Source organism: Euleptes europaea, chromosome 1, assembly GCF_029931775.1.
Source record: "Euleptes europaea isolate rEulEur1 chromosome 1, rEulEur1.hap1, whole genome shotgun sequence".
Taxonomy (NCBI): Eukaryota; Metazoa; Chordata; class Lepidosauria; order Squamata; family Sphaerodactylidae; genus Euleptes; species Euleptes europaea.
In genome coordinates this window covers 30182890-30204453 of record NC_079312.1, presented here as the reverse complement: position 1 = coordinate 30204453, position 21564 = coordinate 30182890, and positions in this window count along the sequence as shown.

Here is a 21564-nt window from a genome sequence, read left to right as displayed (position 1 = left end):
TCTCTTCCAACTGTTTTCCACTCAAAATTGGCGCTTCCTGTGTCTGTCAGGCAAGGGAGTTCCATTTTTTCCCCTTGGGGGCGAGCAATTTTCAGTGGGGAAATGGAAAGAGGAGGGAGGGATACGCAGCCCTTTCCCCTGCCATCCCTTCACTGAAACGGTTGGCCTTTCGTGTAGCTCTTCAATTTAAAAAATGCTAGCAGACTATTCAAGCCTATCATCTTCTTTAGCCAGAATGTTGGACTAGGATCTGGGAGAATGGATACTAGTCATAATGCATACCTGTTTTCTAGGGTTGCCAACCTCCAGGTGGTGGCTGGAGATCTCCTGCTATTACAACTGATCTCCAGCCGATAGAGATCAGTTCACCTGGAGAAAATGGCCACTTTGGGAATTGGACTCTATGGCATTGAAGTCCCTCCCCTCCCCAAACCCCACCCTCCTCAGGCTCCACCCCAAGATCTAGACCAAGATCAAGATGAAGATGATCCATCATCACAAGGTGCAGTTGGATGATCTACGGTATAAAATTATACTTTTACACTCAACTACTATGGCCAAAGCAATTTCATGGAATGTAAATGGACTGAATGAAAAAATCAAAAGAGCAAGGATCTTCAAATTCCTGCAAAAACAAAAATATTCTTTAATCTGTCTATAGGAAACACATATTTCCAGAAAAGATAAAAAGTATTTGGAAAGATCAAAATTGGGTCAGTCATTTATTTCATCATCCAAATCTAAAACCAAAGGAGTAGTTTTATATGCTTACTCTAACCTAAATCCTGAATTGGATAAAGATGAAGAAGGCAGAATAGTGATAATCAGAATAACAGTATCAGGGAAAAAAATGATGGTAGTCGGGATCTATGCTTCAAATGAAGGAAGAGCTAAATTTTTCACTCAACATGATATAATATTACAACATGCTGAAGAACAGATCCTGTTGATGGGAGATTTTAATGGAGTTACTCTGCCAATGTTGGATAAAAAAACAAAGCCAAAGATGATAATGAAGGATGTTTACCAAAGAGTTTCTTTTTAATGATGGAAGAACTTAAATTACAGGACGTTTGGTGAACTATGAACACTACAGCTAAAGCAGGGGTGGGGAACCTCAGGCCCGGGGGCCGTTTAAGGCCCGTGAAATCATTTGGTCTGGCCCTTCGTGGGTCCTGGCAGATCTCTAGCTCAGAAGGATCTAAGACTGGTGATCCGCCCCCTCCCACAGACAGGAATAGCCTCTATTCGAGGCGGATGTGAGTTTGTTTTGCCAAGAAAAGGAACCTTCTTTCCCCCTTGCAGAAGAGTCATTAGCTATGGAGCTGCTAGGACTGCCCAAGAAACTGGGCCGTAGAGAAATGTATTCTCTCTGTACTACAATAGGGCTGGGGGTGGAAGTGTCAACAACAGAAGGGTTAAAGGGGGTAGGGCCAGAATGCGAGTGGATGGGGGAGAGTTTTGATAATTTTGTATGACCCACAAATGATGTTATAAATATCCAAATGGCCCCTGGCGAAAAAAAGGTTCCCCACCCCTGAGCTAAAGAATACACTTTTTATTCAGCAAGACACGATTCTCACTCCAGAATTGATATGATACGGCCAAGTAAGTCAATTTTTACTCAATTAGTAAAGTTCATATTATACCAAGGACTTTTTCTGATCACAATCCAATTTCATTTGAATGGAATAATAGACAAGCATTCAGATGGAGATTAAATGACAACCTTTTGAAAGATGAGAAAATACAGATGGAATTGACTACTCTCATTAATGACTTTTTTGAAATAAATATGAATGGAGAAACCACTTTAATCACAGTATGGGACGTCTTTAAAGCGGTATTGAGAGGTTTTATGATACAGAAACATACGGCCTGGAAAAAGACACAATTACAACTGACCAATAACATACTTTGGGATTTACAAAAATTAGAACAACAACTGATTTTGGAATTACAAGAAGATGTGAAAAACAATATCAGGCGTAAGATATCCGCTTTTAAGCACCAGTTGAATTTGGTGGTTTCAGATGAGATGAATAAAAATCTGAGATTTGCAAAACAAAAACATTTTGAACAAGCTAATCAACCTGGTAAGTTTTTGGCTTGTCAACTAAGAGACTCTTTTCAAAAAAAGATTATAGCCAAACTACAATCCACAAGAGGCCCGATCTATACTACCTCTGATATTCAAAAAGAATTTGTATCATATTATACAAAGCTATACCAAAAAGATGATATTTCCAACAAGAAGATAGCTCTTATTTGGCCGGCAAGCCAGCCCCCCCACCCCCACTCCCGATCTGGACTGGCGAGGCATGGCCCGGCCTGACCAAATGACATTTACCGTATGTCATATCTGGCCCTCGTAACAAATGAGTTTGACAGCCCTAGTCTAAACGGAACCTTGAAGGATTTGTGCTGATACGTTCCTGCATACACCGCAGCCTTACTAGGTGACCTTAAGAAAGCCACTCCTAAACCTAACTATTTTATTTACGGAACTATTTTTATCCTGCTTTCTCCTACCCTGGAGGAGTCAAAGCAGCTCAAAACAAGACACATTTCAACAAAAATATACAACCCAACAGGCTCCCAGAACACACTGACCACAGATGGTGAGCCGCAAAGATGTGGCTGGTGCTGGTTTTGCTGTCCACACAGCTGCCACCCTAGCTTTGCTGAGATTTTTTTAAAAAAGTTTTTTTAAGCACCTCCATAAATAAAATGAATAAATAGTACCAACGTTGGTCTAACTTATGGACACAGAGTTGCTGTCCTCCGATTGCCAGACCACAGCGATCAGTTCCCCTGGAGAAAATGGGTGCTTTGGAGGTTGGACTCTATGATATTATATCCTGCTGAGGTTCTTCCCCTTCCCCAAGCCCCACCCTCCCCAAAATCTCCAGGAATTTTCCACCCCAGAATTGGCAACCCTATATCGGGTTGATGTAAGCGTTACTGTCATAATGGACAAAAGTGCTATATAAATGCTAAGCTGCAATCAGAAAGTACTGAGGAAAATAAAAGGGAACATTCATGTACGACAAGCAAAAACATGGTACTTTTCCCTCTCATGTTTCTGTGGTGAAGCTTCCTTCAGAATTTAGCATATCCTTTAGCACATGGTTATACATGTACCTTTGATGGGCGAAAAGCAGAGAAACAGCCCAGTCCTGAAGGGGGAAACAGATCCACGGTGGCTGGGAGCAGAGCAGGCTTCCCTGCTGCTGCGGAGGAAGAAAAAGCCCTTTTAAAATATATAAATAGAGTAAATGGGGGAAATCCCCATTGCCTTTAGTGGGGCTGCGCCACTGAAAAGGTGGCGCAGCCCCGCTGTCGCCCGAGGGGGCGTTCCTGGGGCGAAAGGGCTGTGGCAGCTTCCTAAAGCGCCACCCCTTGGAACCCCCCCTCCCACACTGGCTCCTAAGGAGCTTTGCCCCCCGCCCCCCCGGAATTGGCTCAAAGTCTCTTTACGTGATGCCTGCTTCTTCTCCTATAGACCATTTTTGTCTTCAAGGAACTATTTCCACATTGACTCCTGCTGAGGGCCACATCTGCCACAGAAGTCCAATGCGCGGCAAAGTCTTCGGAGGCATTATTTCTGGGACGCACTCCTATGTGAGCCGCTGGCCAGTTTTGTGGAACTACGACCCATACGAAACTTTCTCGGGAAGTTCCATATTTGCAGTGCTGCAGTGGTGGCAGGCAGAGGAGGAATTGTCCCTTTATTCTTCTAATTGAGTCCCTGATAATCTCCCAAAGAACACTAGAATGGTGCCAGCAACAGCTTGAAAGCCATTGATATAAATGTGTCAAATCGCCCTGAGTAAGTTTAAGATTAGAATCTCTAATGTTCAAAGGATATCCATGAATATCTACAACTTAATCAAAGGCGTTGGGATCCCCCTGGCCATTTTTCTCACGCGCATGCACCATGCTCAATCAACACAAGGCAACTTATTGTCTTGTAGGACAAAATGTAGAACGAGACAGCCCATAATAGCTCAAGACTGCTGTGCTTCCTTGGACAGATATTTTTAGCGTGCGCGTGTGGTTCCTAGCTATTTCTGTCCAGTTCCACTTCACTGGAGGAGCGCATGGCGGGCACACCGACAGCCATCTGCCTTGCCTCAGCTGGAATGCCTCCCTGCTGCAAAATACCCAGTAAACACATGATGGCGTTATCATCTGCTGCTTGGCTGTTGTTCCTTTCCAAAGTGCGCATCTCAGCCGAGAGTCAGAGGTGAAGTCGGGTGACCTGTCAGTGGGTGTTATGCAGAGATTCCAGGATAAGTACCACTCTGAAGCGAGGGTGTAAACAGAAAGACATGTTAAGAGGCAAACATGGGGGAGAGGTGCTTAGAGGGAGGGTGTTTAAGTACTTGAAGGGCTGTCATATAGAGGGCGCTGCCGAATTGTTTTCTGTTGCCCCAGAAGGTCGGACCAGAACCAACGGGTTCAAATTAAAAGAGGTTCCGTCTAGACATTAGGAAGTATTTTCTAACAGTTGGAGGGGTTCCTCAGTGGAACAGGCTTCCTCAGGAGGTGGTAAGCTCTCCTTCCCTGGAGGTTTTGAAGCAGAGGCTAGATGGCCATCTGTCAGCAGTGCTGATTCTGTGACCTTAGGGAGATCATGAGAGTGAGGGCATCTTGGCCATCTTCTGGGCACGGAGTAGGGGTCACTGGGGGTGTGGGGAAGAGGTATTTGTGAATTCTCTGCATTTTGCAGTGGGTTGGACTAGATGACCCTGGTGGTCCCTTCCAGCTCTATGATTCTATAATACTTCCCTTTGCCTTCTGATCTTATTCTTCAGCTCTTCCCTTTGGCCAGATTACCCCTCCCCTATTTTTCACTCAGCCAGTTGGGAGGGGAAATGTATGTGTGTGGGGGTATTGAGGGAAAGAACATATGGGTAGGGGAAGGGTTGAGCATTCTTCCACCAGCCTCTTCATTTTGCCCTGCAAATGTTCCTCCCCGCACTCTTGCATGTCACTGGAGTGCCAGCGTGGTGTAGTGGTTAAGAGCGGTGGATTGGAGCGGTGGACTCTAATCTGGAGAACTGAGTTTGATTCCCCACTCTTCCGCATGAGCGGCGGAGGCTAATCTGGTGAACCAGGTTGGTTTCCCCACTCTTACACATGAGGCCAGCTGAGTGACCTTGGGCAAGTCACACCTTGCTTTTGTATAGTATAGAGCTCTTTTAGCCCCACCTACATCACAGGGTGTCTGTTGTGGGGAGGGGAAGGGAAGGTGATTGTAAGCAAGTTTGATTCTCCCTTAAGTAGTATAGAAAGTCGGCATATAAAAACCAACTCTTCTTCTGTGCCTTTAACAGAGGCTTAATGCATGGAAATAGGCACCTGAGTTTTCATGGCATGGAGGAGAATAATCACCTGGTAAATAATATCTTATTAAGCCTCTGTTCAAGGGGCAAGACATTTTGTTTTCTCCAGACAATCTCCAACCCTCGCTGCATATGAAAATGGTTCTATAGGGTGAGAGAAGAATAAAAAATATGTCTTTATAGAAGCAAAAAAATATTCCGACGTTGAGCAACTGGCTAGACAAACTTGCAGAATACGTAGTGATGGCCAAGCTGACTAACAGCATCAACTAAAACCCGAGAGAAGACTTTACAAAGAACCGGAAATTATATTATGAGTATATTGCTAAGTAATTCTATCAAGTGGAAAGTTATATGAGATGCCTTTTTCTCTCGCAATTAACAATTGAAGACAGTTTAGTGCTATTATACATAATAATTACATTCGAATGGGATAACTAAATAAGGTTACGATATATGAAAGGATATTATCATTTGTATTTAATCAATATTATGCTCTGTAAGTATTTAATGGTTTTAAATGAGTTTAGGTTAGCAGGTTTATATTCATTCCAGCTATTTACAAACAGTAACTTGTCCAAGACTTGTATTGATAGGTAGAACTGTTGTGTGGTGTAGTGTACGTGTTTCTTTGTTGTATGTTTTATATTGTGTTGAAAAATAATTTTAATTTTTTTAAAATGTCTTTATTGGGGGAGGAGGGTTGCCTGCTTAGAGAAGCTGACCTCCAGGCAATGGGGGAATACAGAACAAAACATTTGTGTGTTCTGTGCAGGTCTTACAGGCCTGAAAACCAAAATATCTAGAAACAATGAAATCCCAGAAACTTTCTCCAAAGAAGAATAGTAATGATGTTGCATCCAGCAAAAGAGCATGCATTTATTATTCTGAACGTTGTCAGGAAACTTACAACCCCGTTTTGTACTTAAGCTGTGCTAACTACTGGGAAACTGGGGTGGTTGGGGAGTGAAATTGCCTCAGATATTTTATTTTTAATAGTTTTTTAAAAACTGTATTTATGCAGGGGAATTAAAAAACTAAAAAACAACAACCTTATAGCTACATTTATCACACTCAGCTCCAAGGCTTTTTAATCTTTCCTGAGGCAGCTGATTACTGAGGAAGTCAGAGTTAACCTTCTGACTTGAATCTCCCTGGGTGATCTCAAATATGATTTCCTGACAGCTTATCTTTTGCACCTCTTAAATTAACTCAGCCGCTGGAAGGTCTGAATGTTATCTTCTCCATTTTTTTCTTTCTTTCTCCAGCACAGGAAAAAAAAATCAAACTTAGGTCAGCCCAATGAGCGAGGCAAAATATTACGGGCCGTAAAACAGCCAGGGGCCTAGGGCGCAAAAATGACTGGCGCTGGCTGCCATACATGATGCTGCACCCCTAATAGTAAATTTTTGTGTGTGTGTGTGAAGTGCCATCAAGTCGCAGCCGACTTATGGCGACCCCTTATGGGGTTTTCATGGCAAGAAACTAACAGAGGTGGTTTGACAGTGCCTTCTTCTGCACAGCAACCCTGGTATTCCTTGGTGGTCCCCCATACAAATACTAACCAGGGCTGACCCTGCTTAGCTTCTGAGATCTGGCGAGATCAGGCTAGCCTGGGCCATCCAGGTCAGGGTAGTAAATTTTTAGGGGAGTTTAAAATGGGATGTAACTGTTTGAATGGCTCCCATTGCTTTTGAATTTTTTTAAGCTGGCATTTGCTATTATGAATATTTTTACAACAGCACGCTCAAAGCAACATACAGAGCAGCGTCGCCAGCTCTGGGTTGGGAAATACCTGTTTTTTTTGGGAGTGGACCCTGAAGAGGGTGGGGTTTGGGGAGGGGAAGAACTTAAATGGGCTATAATGCCATAAAGTCCACCTTTCAAAGCGGCCCTTTTCTCCAGGGGAACGGATCTGTGTTGCCTGAAGATCTGTTGTATTCATGGGAGATCTCCAGCCATCACCTCTAATACCGAGAGTTGTAAAGAGTTTCTGAAAATCCAGGGCGCTGAGGTAAGAATCAGGTGGGAACAAAAATTGGCCTCTGTAGTGGCTATTGAAAATGTTTCCGAATGAGATAAAACGACCTCAGTCCCTGGTCCTTCTGCCTTTGAAGAAGCAGAACCAATGTGATATAGTTGTAATACTATGATTCTACAGTAGGGTTGCCAACCTCCAGGGAGTAGCTGGAGATCTCCTGCTATTACAACTCAGCTCCATCCGATTGAGATCAGTTCACCTGGAGGAAATGGCCGCTTTGGCAGTTGGACTCTATGGCATTGAAGTCCCTCCCCTCCCCAAACCCCACCCTCCTCAGGCTCCGCCCCCACTGGTGGCGAAGAGGGACCTGGCCACCCTATTCTACAGTTAGTAACTTATTTGTCAATCAGATTAATAGGTGACCTTTTCTAGGTTACCCCAAGATCATCTGTAAGAATTTTGGCTATATCGGAAGATATTCTTTGGCCCATAATGGTGATCATCAAAGGGCCTCAATTGTCTTATGTATGGCTGGAATGCACAATGCTTGCTAGAGGCTTGCTAGAGGCTAATTCCCACATCATAAAGCCCTCCTCATAATGTCCTCCATGGACCCTGTCAATAGATGTGCTCTGGGAGTTCCATGCTTGAAGTCTCCGGTGTGTGGGAGCCCCATTGGGGGGGGTGGAATCCCCACAGAGGGGGAAAGGGGATTAAGAAGTCTTCCCCCCACCCTTGCCCTGTTTCCCTGACTTGAAAGGGAAACCTAAAGGGAGCTGCTGTTTGCTTAATTGGAGAAGGCAATGGAACAAGTTAAGAAGGTGCCTGGTAGTGGTTTTGCCTCTAGGTGGCGCGCAGAGACTTGAAATAGATAGGCAGAAGCCCACTGCTTGTTTAGAAGCCCAACTTGTACAGCCACGCCTCGCTTTATTGCGCGTAGTTTTCTTGCGCTTCGCAGATGTTGCGTTTTTTTTTACAGATTTAAAGTTTGTGGCCACCCTGCGTCGAGCAAGTCTATCGGCGCCATTTTTCTAACAGCATGTCCTCGCTTCGTGTCTCTGTGTCACATTTCTAGCAATAAAATATTTTAATTAACGTATGCACACTGGAGGACATTGATTCATTGGGTCACCATGAGTCAGAAGCAACTTGACGGCACTTAACCCTTAACAGACACACATTACCTGGCCCATGCTTTTTAAGAGTGTGGTTGGACTGCGGGGCAGAAGTCCAGGGTCTGGCTTGTAGGCTGAATTAGGGGTAGAATTGCCAACCTCCAGGTGGTGGCTGGAGATCTCTGTATTCGGCCCCCCAAAAACAGGATAAATCATTTTAAATCATTTTCAAGATTGAGTCCATGGTTGGCAGCCTTAATGAGAACGCTGGACAAACATTGTTGCAAAGTTATGGAACCAATCAGCCAGGATACTCACAGGATATTCTTTTGCTGCTTCACTGTGCACCTTATGGTCCCATTAGGAAGTCAGGTTGCCAACTTTTCCAGTGGATCCTGTAGCTGTGCCTTTAATGGAGCGAAGCTATCCTTAACATGCAAAGAAGTGACCATCACCTGTTAACGGCTACAGAGCAAGCTGCTGGCACAGACATAGCTTTTTTATTGAAGTAAGCCATAAGGGGTGCTAACAGGGTTGCCTGGCATGGAGGCAAATAACATCCTATTATGCCTCTATTAAAAGGAGAGGGCATTTTTCTTCTCCAGGAAGTTGGCAGTCCTATGTGCCAAAATATGTCAGAAAGGCACATTTCTTATACAGTGGGTATTTGCTATAACACTAAATATCGATATCTGATGTAACACTTTGATCTTAAAGATAGATCTCATCTATGGTTGGAACAGGTTGGAACAAGTGTGCAATGGCATCTGGTCTCATTTAAGTATGTTTAGGATTGCAACCACACAAGTGGCTGAGCCAGTTGAACACATGAAGCTGCCGTATACTGAATCAGACCCCTTGGTCCGGCAGCGGCTCTCCAGGCTCTCAGGCAGAGGTCTTTCACATCACCTACTTGCCTAGTCCCTTTAGTGGAGATGCCGGGGATTGAACCTGGGGCCTTCTGCATGCCAAGCAGATGCTCTGCCACTGAGCCATGGCCCCTCCTCATTAATGAAAATGAGGGGGCAGACAAGAAAAAGGGAGAAGTCCGTAAAGAGTTGTCAGTGGGGCAAGACTTCACCCTAGTAAGGAGTCATAAGAGCCTGGACCTCTTGTGAGAGTGCTCCTTGGCTGTTCAGGCTTCAATGGATGGCAGGCGTCTCGTTTTTCTCTTTTCTGAAATATCCCTGCAGCACAGCTGAGCATCTATTCCATGCGTCTTGGCACATGGCTGTCTATAATTCACTGCCAGGCTCAGCAAACTAGAATTCATTTCTGCTCAGAATTTTTAGGTTGTGTTCTGGATTAAATATGCTCCTGACCCCAGTGGCAATCTAGGCTCACTCAAGGGCAACAGCGGCTTCCTTCCTTTCTACCAGGATGTCATCAGTGAGCCTGCAAGGAAGACTTTTGGGCAGCATTCCCAACATCATCAACAGCCTGGTTTTCTTCTGTGTGTTTCATCGCAGATTTTGCAGATTTTAGCAGGCAATAGTGTTTATCTCATAGAATCATAGAGTTGGAAGGGACCACCAGGGTCATCTAGTCCAACCCCTTGCCCAATGCAGGAAATTCACAACTCCCCCCCCCACACCCCCAGTGACCCACACTCCATGCCCAGAAGATGGCCAAGATAGACAAGCAGACCAAACTCCACCAACACAGAAATCAGCAAAGTAGTAGCAAGGCCTTCTATGTACAGAACTGGGGCGGCCTCTGCCCAGGGTTAGAGGTGCCAACCAGAGGGGAAAGCCTGGTTTGTAGTGGTTTAGTGGTTAAGAGCAGTGCTTTGGAGCTGTGGACTCTGATCTGGAGAACTAGGTTTGATTCCCCACTCCTCCACATGAGTGGCGGAGGCTAATCTGGTGAACTGGATTGGTTTCCCCACTCCTACACATGAACCCTGCTGGGTGACCTCAGGCTAGTCACACTCTCTCAGCCCTACCTACCTCACAGGGTGTCTGTTGTGGGGAGGGGAAGAGAAGGTGATTATAAGCTGGGTTGATTCTTCCTTAAGTGGTAAAGTCAGCATATAAAAACCAACTCTTCTTCTTCACCTGCTGCTGTCTGCAGATCAAACTGCTGTTCAAAGGGCAAGGGCAGACCAGACTTTCCCCCCTGGTTGGCACCTCTAAGCCTGGGCAGAGGCTGCCCCAATTCTCTACATACAAGGCCTTGCTGCTACTTTGCTGATTTCTGTGTCGGTGGAGTTTGGTCTGCCTGTCTATCCCTCCCCCAGATTTGAGTTTGTGTTGGCTTCTCTGGCTTTGGGCCTCCCAATCTTTCCTGGCTCAGATCCCACAGATTAGCCGCCCTGTGCCCCTGTAAACTGACAGTGCTTTTATGCCCCAGTTCATTCTGCCAGCATTCCCCAAATTCCGTGGCTTTAAAGGCTCCATTGAACAGAGTCCTTTGGACAAAGAGATCCTGGATCAGTTGAGGCTCTATAGGCTGGAGTTCTCTTTAGGGAACAGCGGTGATGGGCTGGAGCTGACTGGGTAGTAGGAACAGGGAACCCAATTGAAACTATTTCCATGGGGGCTGGTATGGAGCATTTGTAGGGCAGAGAGGCTCTGACTCAGTGGCAAAGCATCTGCTTTGCACGCAGGAGGTCCCATATCAAGAGAGCAGGTGGTTGGTGATGTGAAAGACCTTTGCCTGAGACCCTGGAGACCCACCCCACTGCCAGTCAGAGTGCCGACTTTGATAGAGCAATGGTCTGACACACTATAAAGCAGCTTCATGTTAATTGATACTTCCCAAGGAGCTGAAGGGAGCCAGAGTTTATTAAAAGGGTGTTCCTCATTCAGTCTATGCTACATGCAACCACACTCTTAAAACGCTTGGGCCAGGTAATGTGTGTCTGTTAAGGGTTAAGTGCCATCAAGTTGCTTCTGACTCATGGCGACCCAATGAATCAATGTCCTCCAAACTGTCCTACCTTTAACAGCCTTGCTCAGGTCTTGGAAATTGAGGGCTGTGACTTCCTTTACAGAGTCAATCCATCTCTTGCTGGGTCTTCTTCTTTTCCTGCTGCCTTCAACTTTTCCTAGCATGATTGTCTTTTCCAATGACTCTTGTCTTCTCATAATGTAACCAAAGTACGATAGCTTCAGTTTAGGCATCTTAGCCTCTAGGGTCAGTTCAGGCTTGATTTGATCTATAACCCACTGATTTGTTTCTTTGGCCAGCCAGGGTATCCGTAACACTCTCCTCCAACACCACATTTCAAAGGAATCTACTTTCTTCTTATCAGCTTTCTTCATTGTCCAGCTTTCACGCCCATACATAGTAATAGGGAATACGATGGCATGAATTAACTTGATCTTGGTTGCCAGTGACACATCCTTACACTTCAGAATCTTTTCTAGCTCCTTCATGGCTGCCCTTCTCAGACTCAATCTCTTTCTGATTTTTTGGCTGCAGTCTCCATGTAACAGAATTCCAAAAAGACTGTTGAGAAGGTGAGAAGACTCCTAAGCTTAGCATTATGGATTACAAATTGGCTACGGGGGGCACTTTTTCATCTCCCATATACCAGAAACCGGGAATACCCAGTGAAATGGATGGTCAATAGATCCAGATCAGACTAAAGGAAATACTTCTTTGCTCAACAAGCAATGAATTTATGGACAGTGATGGACAGTGGATAAGTATTGCCACAAGCAAAGATGGCTTTAAAAGGGGTTAGACAGGTTCTTGGAGGAGAGGTCCATTAATTGCTACTAGCTATGGTGACTACAAAGAACCTCCATATTCAGAGGCACAAACCCTGTGATTAACAGTACTAGGAGGCAACATCAGGAGGAGGATTCTACGCCCTCTTTGTTGGTCCTCCAGGGCAACTAGCTGGCCACTTTGGGAGGCTAGAAAAGTAGGGCCAGTGGTCTGATCTAGCAGAACTATCCTTGCATCCTGAATGAAAGTGAATGGATAACCAAGCAGAAGGGAGAGAGACTTCTCCAAAGAATGTTAAAGGCCTGTGTGTGCGATAATTAATCCTTCTCCAATGTACCAATCCACCAATTGTAATCCCCCTTCGTAAGGCTATTAACCATAATAGGGAGGTTGAATTACTGAATTGCATCTGTCTGCTTTCCCCCACTGTGGTTAACAGCAGCTTTGGGAGGAGATATTTGTAATGGGGGAGAAATGGTTGAGAAACCCTTCTCCATATTGGCCTTCTCTTCAAATAGAAGCCTCAGCAGATGTATTCTTTATATATATATTAGAAGATTCACGGAATTACTATTAGAAGATTCATGGAATTAGAACTATTCATGAAATTAGACTCATGGAATTAGACCTTGTGGAAGCCTTTTGTGTTAAAATTATCGCAGTAATCCCTAGAACAGTCATGTGAGGTGGCCCTGTATTGTGTGTGTGTGTGTGTGTGTGTGTGTGTGTATAGTGCCGTCAAGTAACAGCTGACTTATAGTGACCCCTTTTGGGGTTTTCATGGCAAGAGACTAACAGAGGTGGTTTGCCAGTGCCTTTCTCTGTATAGCAACCCTTGACTTCCTTGGGTCTCCCATCCAAATACTAACCCTGCTCAGTTTCTGAGATCTGATGAGATCAGGCTAGCCTGAGCCATCCAGGTCAAGGGCCCTGTATTACCCCCATATTATGAATGGGGGGGGGGGCTGAGGTAGAGTAGGAATCCACCCAAAACTGTGGCTGAGATAGGATTTGCATCGAGGCCAACCAAAGCTGCCTCCACACAGATGTTCTTCTTCCGCCTTGACTTCCTTACAACAACACTGTACTATATGTATGATATATTATACAGGATTGAGAAGCAGGACAAACAGCATTTTTCTAATATTCCAAGGATCAGTGCCCTACTTTAAGCTGCAGGAGCCTTCTGCCAACTTTAGTGACTCTTCCATTGGAGGAAGTGTTGGGAATTAGGTAGCGAGCTTCATTGCATGTCAGACAGACAAGGGTTAATATTGATTGTATAGGATGCTGACCAGTTGTAAAAGATGATGTAATCTCAAATGTGTCAATTAGCCATTGGTCAGTGGGAACTTCATTGTAGACATGCTTGTTGTCACATACACAACTAATCTACATTTTACTGCTTTGGCTAGTTCCTTTGTGTTGTAGTGAAGGCAGTAGCCAGTTACAATTTGGATCTCATCCAGAGAAGATGGGGTATTTCTAAAGTACAGAAATACCAAGTTTGTAAGCTTAGAACCTGCCAGGACCATTCTGGCAAGTTTAGGAAACTTAGCAATGAAGAGAGGAATTTATTGTTTTAATCTCCCGTGAACCTTTTCCCTGATTTAGAAAGTAAAGGTTGATATTTTTACTAAGACAAACGACTCTGTCTTTTGTGTGTGCGAATGCTTAACTCTGACTATCCCTAGCCATAACCACATGATCCATAACCTCTGATTAATGGTAGCAGCTGATTCCAACAAATGGTAGCAGAGGACGGTTCGTGGTTTTACTGGCTAATACAAGTGAAGTCATGATGCACACATTTTGAAGCGGGATTTTTAAAGGGAATTTTTTCCCCAAACGGATTACTTGCGCCACAAGAAATCTCTTCTGTGTCGGAGCCGGCAGCTTGTCTGTGAGGGACGGCAGAAGAAATCATCCCAGCACCTTGTAACCTGAGAGGAAGGAGGGTCAAGCTGCAAGGATGGAGAATGACGGAGAGAACGGGGAAGGCTCAACCTCCGGAGCCGCATCGAGCACAAATCCGGGAAGTGTGAGTTCTAATGCAAAGAACCCCCAAACGATAGTTCTTCCGTGCCTTGGCCGGACCCCATTTCCCGTATGGAAAAAGACTGTTGAACTGGCGTTTACCGCACAGGGGATCAGTCACATACTCACTGAAAATCGGCCAGCAAATTCAGACAGTGAGTAATACAAAAACTTTGTGAAAGCTGATGCCCAAGCAATGTGCATGATTATTAATGCCATAGCCTCAACAGAAACCAGCATTATATTGAGTAGTAATACGACCAAACAGTTGATGAGCGCGCTCACTGAGAAACACGCGACTCTTTCTGACAATCAAATAATGGCTTTGAAATCTAATCTATTTTCAAAAAGAATGCCTGGGAATGTTAGTTTATTGCAACATTTGAAACATATGCAAGATTTGGCGGCTGAGATCCGATCAACAGGCGAACAGATCTCGGATAAAGATTTCCTTACCATATTTCTTGGAAGTCTGCATCCCAAGTTTAAGGCAGAAAAGTGCAACTTAATGGGCAGACCAAATTTAACCCTTACTGAGGTTACAAGTACCTTGAAACAATTTGAAGCTGACGAGACTAGAGCAGATGAAATGTCTACTGGAATGTCTGTATTGCATGTTCATGAAAGAAAGGGAATAAAATGTTTTACATGTGGGAAAAATGGGCACAAGTCTTTTCAGTGTAGTCAAAAGACCATGAAGGGACAAGACTCCTTCCCCCCTCTCAGTCAAAGCCCACGAAAACCACACAAAGGCCTGACCGGCAACAGTGCCAGCCAGCCACAAGAGGGAGCCATTACAAAGGAAAAAGGCCCACGGATCTCGCAACCCTAATGCTTATGAGAGATTCCTATGATGTTTTATCAATTGAAGAGACTGTACAATATGTGAAGTGGCTTGTTTTGGATAGTGGATCAAATTGTCATCTAGTAAATTCAAGAGAATCTTTTAATTTCTTGGAAGAATGTACAGACGCTTTGATTACAGCAAGTGGAGAAAGATTTATGTGTAAACAGAAAGGATCTGTAACTGTTTTTATTCAGAGTTTATGTGGGACTGTTATGGAATTAAATCTGCAAGATGTTTATTATGTGCCAACTGCAAAAGAAAGCATCATTTCTGTGAAGAAGCTAGTACATGCTAACTTTCAGGTGCTAATGGCAAAGAAGGATTGTAGAGTGTTTGACCCCAAAGGAAGAGAATATCAGGTTCTGTGTGAGGGACAACATTTCTACTTGGAAAATATTGCAGATCAGATAATGGACTCTGATGATGATGATGATGACTGTGATGATGAGAATGCTTGTGAGGCACAGGATGGAATTGATGGAGAAACAGATCATGTAGCTGCTTTTAATGAAGGATTGGAAATGCAAAAAGTTGTGGACTGTGTACACAGAGATTGCATTTTCTCTTGGTATATAAAACTCGGGCACAGAAACTTTAATTCTGTTAAACTGCTTTTGAATGACTGTGATATACCGCTGAAGGAATGCACTAAGAATAAGGAACGTTGTGAAACATGTGTTAAGGCCAAAGGTACTGCTCAAAGGCATGTGCAGAGGGCCAGCAATGTTAAGACAGAGATCCTAGAGGAGGTGCATTCTGATTTAATTGGGCCACTCATGGATTCAGCAGGAAAAGCGAAATATATTTTGCATTTTATAGACAGTGCTTCTCGATACGCTCATGTTTACCTATTGCATTCTAAGGCTGAAGTTGCAGAGAAATTCAAAGCTTATGTTGCCTTAGTGAAAAATAAACATGACAGAGGAAAACAGGTAGTATTTACAGATAATGGAAGTGAGTACATTAATAATCAAATGAAGGAAATTCTTGAATCTGAAGGAATAGAGCATGCCACTTCTGTACCATATAGCCCAAAGCACAATGGGTTGTCAGAAAGGTTCAACAGAACTTTAATGCAAAGCGCAAAATGCCTACTGCTACAGGCAGGCTTGCCTTATCCCTGCTGGGGAGAATGTGTAAATACAGAAGCCTACCTATATAACAGATCAATTTCTACTGCCATTAACATGACACCATATAAGAAGTGGAATGGCAGAAAGCCTAACCTGAGACATTTAAAGGCATTTGGATCTCGTGTATTTGCATACATCCAGAGAGAGAAAAGGGGGAAGTTGAGTCCTACTACTGAGCTTGGAATTTTAGTTGGATACCATCCCCATTCAAAAGGGTATCAAATAATGGATCCAAAGAACTTTAAGGTGCAAACATTGAATGCAGTGTACATTGATGAGAGAGATGTCATAAATGAAAAGCATTTTAATAACTGCAATAATCCTGAGGTTTGTGAGGAGGAAGCCAGAGAGATTCCATTTACAGCATGGAAATTCATACTACCTGTTTCTGTGGAAAGTCAAGACTACAGAGACAAAAGGGGATGAGCCCGGTGCTGAAGGATCAGCTCAACATACTCCAACCTTAAGGAGATCTGCAAGGACTACAAAAGGCAAACCAGCAGAAAAACTCAATCTTTTTGCTGGAGTGGACAGCCAGCTGGAGCCCTCAAGTTGGGACGAACTGGAAAAGTTAACCAATGGTGAGCGGATGAGATGGCTAAACGCAATTTAAGATGAATTAGAGTCATTGCAGAAAAATAAAACTTGGAAACTGACCAAGCTCCCACCTGGAAAAAAGGAAGTGGGATGCAAGTGGATCTTCAAGATAAAGCAAAATGCTGATGGAACTGTGGACAAATACAAGGCAAGACTAGTTGCAAAGGGATTTACCCAGAAATATGGAATCGATTACACTGAAACATATGCTCCTGTGATTGGGCACACAGCAATAAGGACTTTGTTAAGTATAGCTGCATCAAGAAATAAAGTGATACTGCAACTGGATGTCAAGACCGCCTTTCTAAACGGCGATTTAACAGAGGAAATATACATGGAAATTCCACCTGGATTAAAGGACTGTGATACTAAAAATCAAGTTTGTAAACTTGAAAAGACTTTATATGGTCTTAAACAATCTGCTAGAGCATGGAATCAAAAACTTACCTCACTATTGGAAGCTCAAGGCTTCAAACAAGGAAAGATAGAAAAATGTTTATTCAGCAGAAAGGTGAATGAACAATGGGAATACGTTTTAACCTTTGTGGATGACTGTCTAATTTGTTGTGACACTGAAACAGCCGCAAAGCAAATTGCAGACAAGCTGAACCAATCAGTAGAAGTGAAACTACTTGGTGAAGTGAAAAACTATCTTGGAATGGAAATAGAAAGAAACCAAGACAATGGATTTTCAATCAGTCAAAGAAACAAAATACTGGAATTTCTACAATTTATGAATATGCAGGAGTGCAAAACCAAAAACACTCCGCTTGACCCTTCATATATGAATCTGGAAGGAGGTGAATTATTGAGCGACAACCACAAATATAGAGAAGCTATTGGGAAACTACTATACTTAAGCAATGTTAGTAGACCAGACATAAGTGCAGCAGTTGGATTCCTGAGTAGAAGGACCAGTGCACCTAGAGACTATGACTGGAACGCAATAAAGCACCTTACACAATACTTAAAGAAAACCATCGACTTGAAACTGAAAGTAACTCCAAGTGATGAGCCGAGACTGATAGGATACATGGACGCTGATTTTGCTGGAGCAAAACAGACAGCAAATCCACAAGTGGATATCTATTCTTCTTTGAAGACAACCTCATCACCTGGACTAGTCAAAAACAGCAAAATGTTGCAACTTCTTCAACGGATGCTGAATGCACAGCTGCCAGCAGCGCATGTGTGGAACTAGAGGAAATACTTGTACTACTACGCGACTTTGGAATAGATGGACTGACACCTGTTACAATGTTTGAGGACAATCAAGCATGCATAGCGCTACTGAACAGCGAGAAAGCGCTACTGAACAGCGAGAAACAAGAAAGGAAAGAAACTTCTTCGAGTCAAAGTCGACGCGGTGAAGGACAAGCAACAAAGGGGACTTGTAAATGTGAAGTACTGCGAGAGCAAAGAGATGGTGGCTGACATTTTGACAAAACCATTGCATAAACAACAATTTGAATATTTACGTGATGCATTATGTTTGTATGCCTGAATGCAACAGAAGCTCGAAAAGGGGCTTGTGGGGAATTAGGTAGCAAGCTTCATTGCATGTCAGACAGACAAGGGTTAATATTGATTGTATAGGATGCTGACCAGTTGTAAAAGATGATGTAATCTCAAATGTGTCAATTAGCCATTGGTCAGTGGGAACTTCATTGTAGACATGCTTGTTGTCACATACACAACTAATCTACATTTTACTGCTTTGGCTAGTTCCTTTGTGTTGTAGTGAAGGCAGTAGCCAGTTACAATTTGGATCTCATCCAGAGAAGATGGGGTATTTCTGTACTTTAGAAATACTAAGTTTGTAAGCTTAGAACCTGCCAGGACCATTCTGGCAAGTTTAGGAAACTTAGCAATGTAAAGAGGAATTTATTGTTTTAATCTCCCGTGAACCTTTTCCCTGATTTAGAAAGTAAAGGTTTGATTTAGAAAGTAAAGGTTGATATTTTTACTAAGACAAACGACTCTGTCTTTTGTGTGTGTGAATGCTTAACTCTGACTATCACTAGCCATAACCACATGATCCATAACCTCTGATTAATGGTAGCAGCTAATTCCAACAGGAAGACCCACAGAAGTCTGTTCCCTGTGTTCGCTTTCCAAAGATGGAGGAACAGCCTGACGCCGCCCCTATATGCCCTTCCCCTTGGGCCAGCCTCTCTTCCCATTGAGCTAGGGTGGTGTAATGGTTAAGAGCGGTGGTTTGGAGTCTGGAAGTCTGATCTGGAGAACTGGGTTTGATTCCCCTACCCATGAGAGGTGGAGGCTAATCTGGTGAATCGGGTTGGTTTCCCCACTCTTCCACATGAAGTCATCTGGGTGACCTTGGGCTAGTCAAGCTCTCTCAGCCCCACCTACCTCACAGGGTGTCTGTTGTGGGGAGGGGAAGGGAAGGTGATAGTAAGGCGGTTTGATTCTTCCTTAAGTGGTAGAGAAAGTTGGCATATAAAAACCAATTCTTCTTTCCACATCAGGCACAAGGATGAATGCTGCTGGCTTTCTGTTCCTGCCACCGACAACCAAACCATGCCCCTCCCTTCACTTCATTGAAGGGGGGATGGGGTGGCCTTAGACTCATGGAAGGCTTCAAACTTTGCACAGTGGAGTGGTAAGATAACAGGCCCCTGTGTCCATTATTTTGATGCTGTAAATATGAATGATGCAATTAATATAAGCCCAGCAGTGACATGATTTTTAAATTTTGTATTGGAGATTTTCTTCCCCTTAAATAATAAAAAAAAGCACAACATATCACAAGATATGCCATAAATACATTCCAGGGCCGCACTCATGTTTTATAATCTTGGTCCAGTAACAAATGGTTTTATGCTCAGGCAAAATGATCCCCTACCAGAATAAACACTCCTTTGTTGTGTGCGACCATATCAAGATAAATAAATTGGTCCTGCCTGCAATACTGGGATCATTATTACGCTGTGCAAGTGGTAGTAATCTTTTCTCCCCCTCCAAGAATCTCATATAAATATAACATCTAGTTACTTGTACTGGCAAATACTGCAGGATATGAATATATCTCATTCTGAACATGGCCTCCAATATGTGGATCAAAAAATGTATACAGTGGGGCCACATACAGACAGGAGAGATGTTTCTGCATCCCTGGGAGTTTTCTACAAACCCAACGATTGCAGAAAAATTCCAAATCTTTTTTAAAAAAATAAACGAATTCAAAATCCCCCGAAAAGAAAATGCTGCCAGAGATCTTGCGAGAATATAGTTGCCATTGAGGGGTTGCTGAGCTAACCTAGCAGGACAGGAGAATTTCAGCCTGGAAGGCACTGAAATTGGAGAGCAAAAGGGTGCGAAAAGCAGTGACAGAGAGCTGGGAAAGGGAATGAAAAGCAGTGAAGGAGATGGCGAATACAAGTGAAAGGAGTAAGCTGGTACCACTTTTGGAATTTGAGAAGCAGGAATGGGCACAATCACAAAATGGCAGTCTTGGGGGAATGAAGCCAAATAACAGGACACTTACCCCCTCCCCCAGGCTGTTGGCAACCCTAGGCAAATCACAGAATGTTGGGTGGCTACAACCCTAGCATCTTCCAATGATGGTGGCCCCTGTTTCTGAATGGGTGCTTCCTGCACGGTCAAAGGTGATGACTTCTGGGTTCTGATGAGCCAGCATGGTGTAGTGGTTAGGAGCAGTGGAGAACTGGGTTGGTTTCCCCACTCCACCACATGAAGCCTGCTGGGTAACCTTGGGCTAGTCACAGCTCTCTCCGAACTCTCTCAGCCCCACCTACCTCACAAGGTGTCTGTTGTGGGGAGACGAAGGGAGGGAGATTGTAAGCCGGTTTGATTCTCCTTTAAAAAAAGGTAGAGAAAATCGGCATATAAAAACCAACTTTTCTTCTTTTTCTTCTTCTTCTAAAATATATCCTGTTCCAGTGAGAGGAGGAAAGCTAGGGCTGGCTATTCACCTGCTCCCACATGATCTGAAAAGGAGCCCCTCAGTGCAGAGTGGTAAGCCGCAGTAAGTCGAAGCTCTGCTCATGACCTGAGTTCGATCCCGACAGAAGACGGTTTCTGGTAGCGGGCTCAAAGTTGACTCAGCCTTCCTTCCTTCTGAGGTTTGTAAAATGAGTACCCAGCTTGCTGGGGGTAAAGGGATGGGGTAAGGCAAACCACCCCGTAAACACAGTCTGCCTAGTAAACGTGACGTCACCCCATGGGTCAGTAATGACCCAGTGCTTGCACAGGGGACTATCTTTACTTTACATGACCTAGCCCCCACATTAAGGTTATCATTCTCTGTAGGTGCCACTCACAGAGGGGAGGGGAATGGCAACAGCAAATAAGGTCTTTTCTGCTTGAGAGTTCAGAATGCCCTCAGTTGACCCCTATATTAATTTTTATTTTTAGTGCCAGTTAAAAAATTATTCAGGCTTTTGTCAGTACCTGATTGGTTTCTGGCTATTTTTTCCAATAGTTTTTATCTGTTGTATTCTAATGGATTTAAAAAATCTACTGAAAAATAAAACTGGTTTTCACTTATGTTGTCAGCCACCTTGAAGTTCTGTTTTGACAGAAAGGTGGGGCATATTTTCAAATAACACCTCCCAATTTTTGTTGCCGAACATTCATACTGGGTGCAGCAAGCATTCTTACTTTTTGTTTTTCTTTCCCATCAGCCAGAATTTCTCTTTCACTCCACCTTTCCTCTCCTCTCCCATTTTCAAATTGCCTTTTTGATTCTATGCAAGCGCGTTCAACGATAACACAAAACCGGGCCTTCTCTTGGCAGCTGCTCCCTCCCTATAATCTGCCTGGATTTAGCATCCATAGCCTG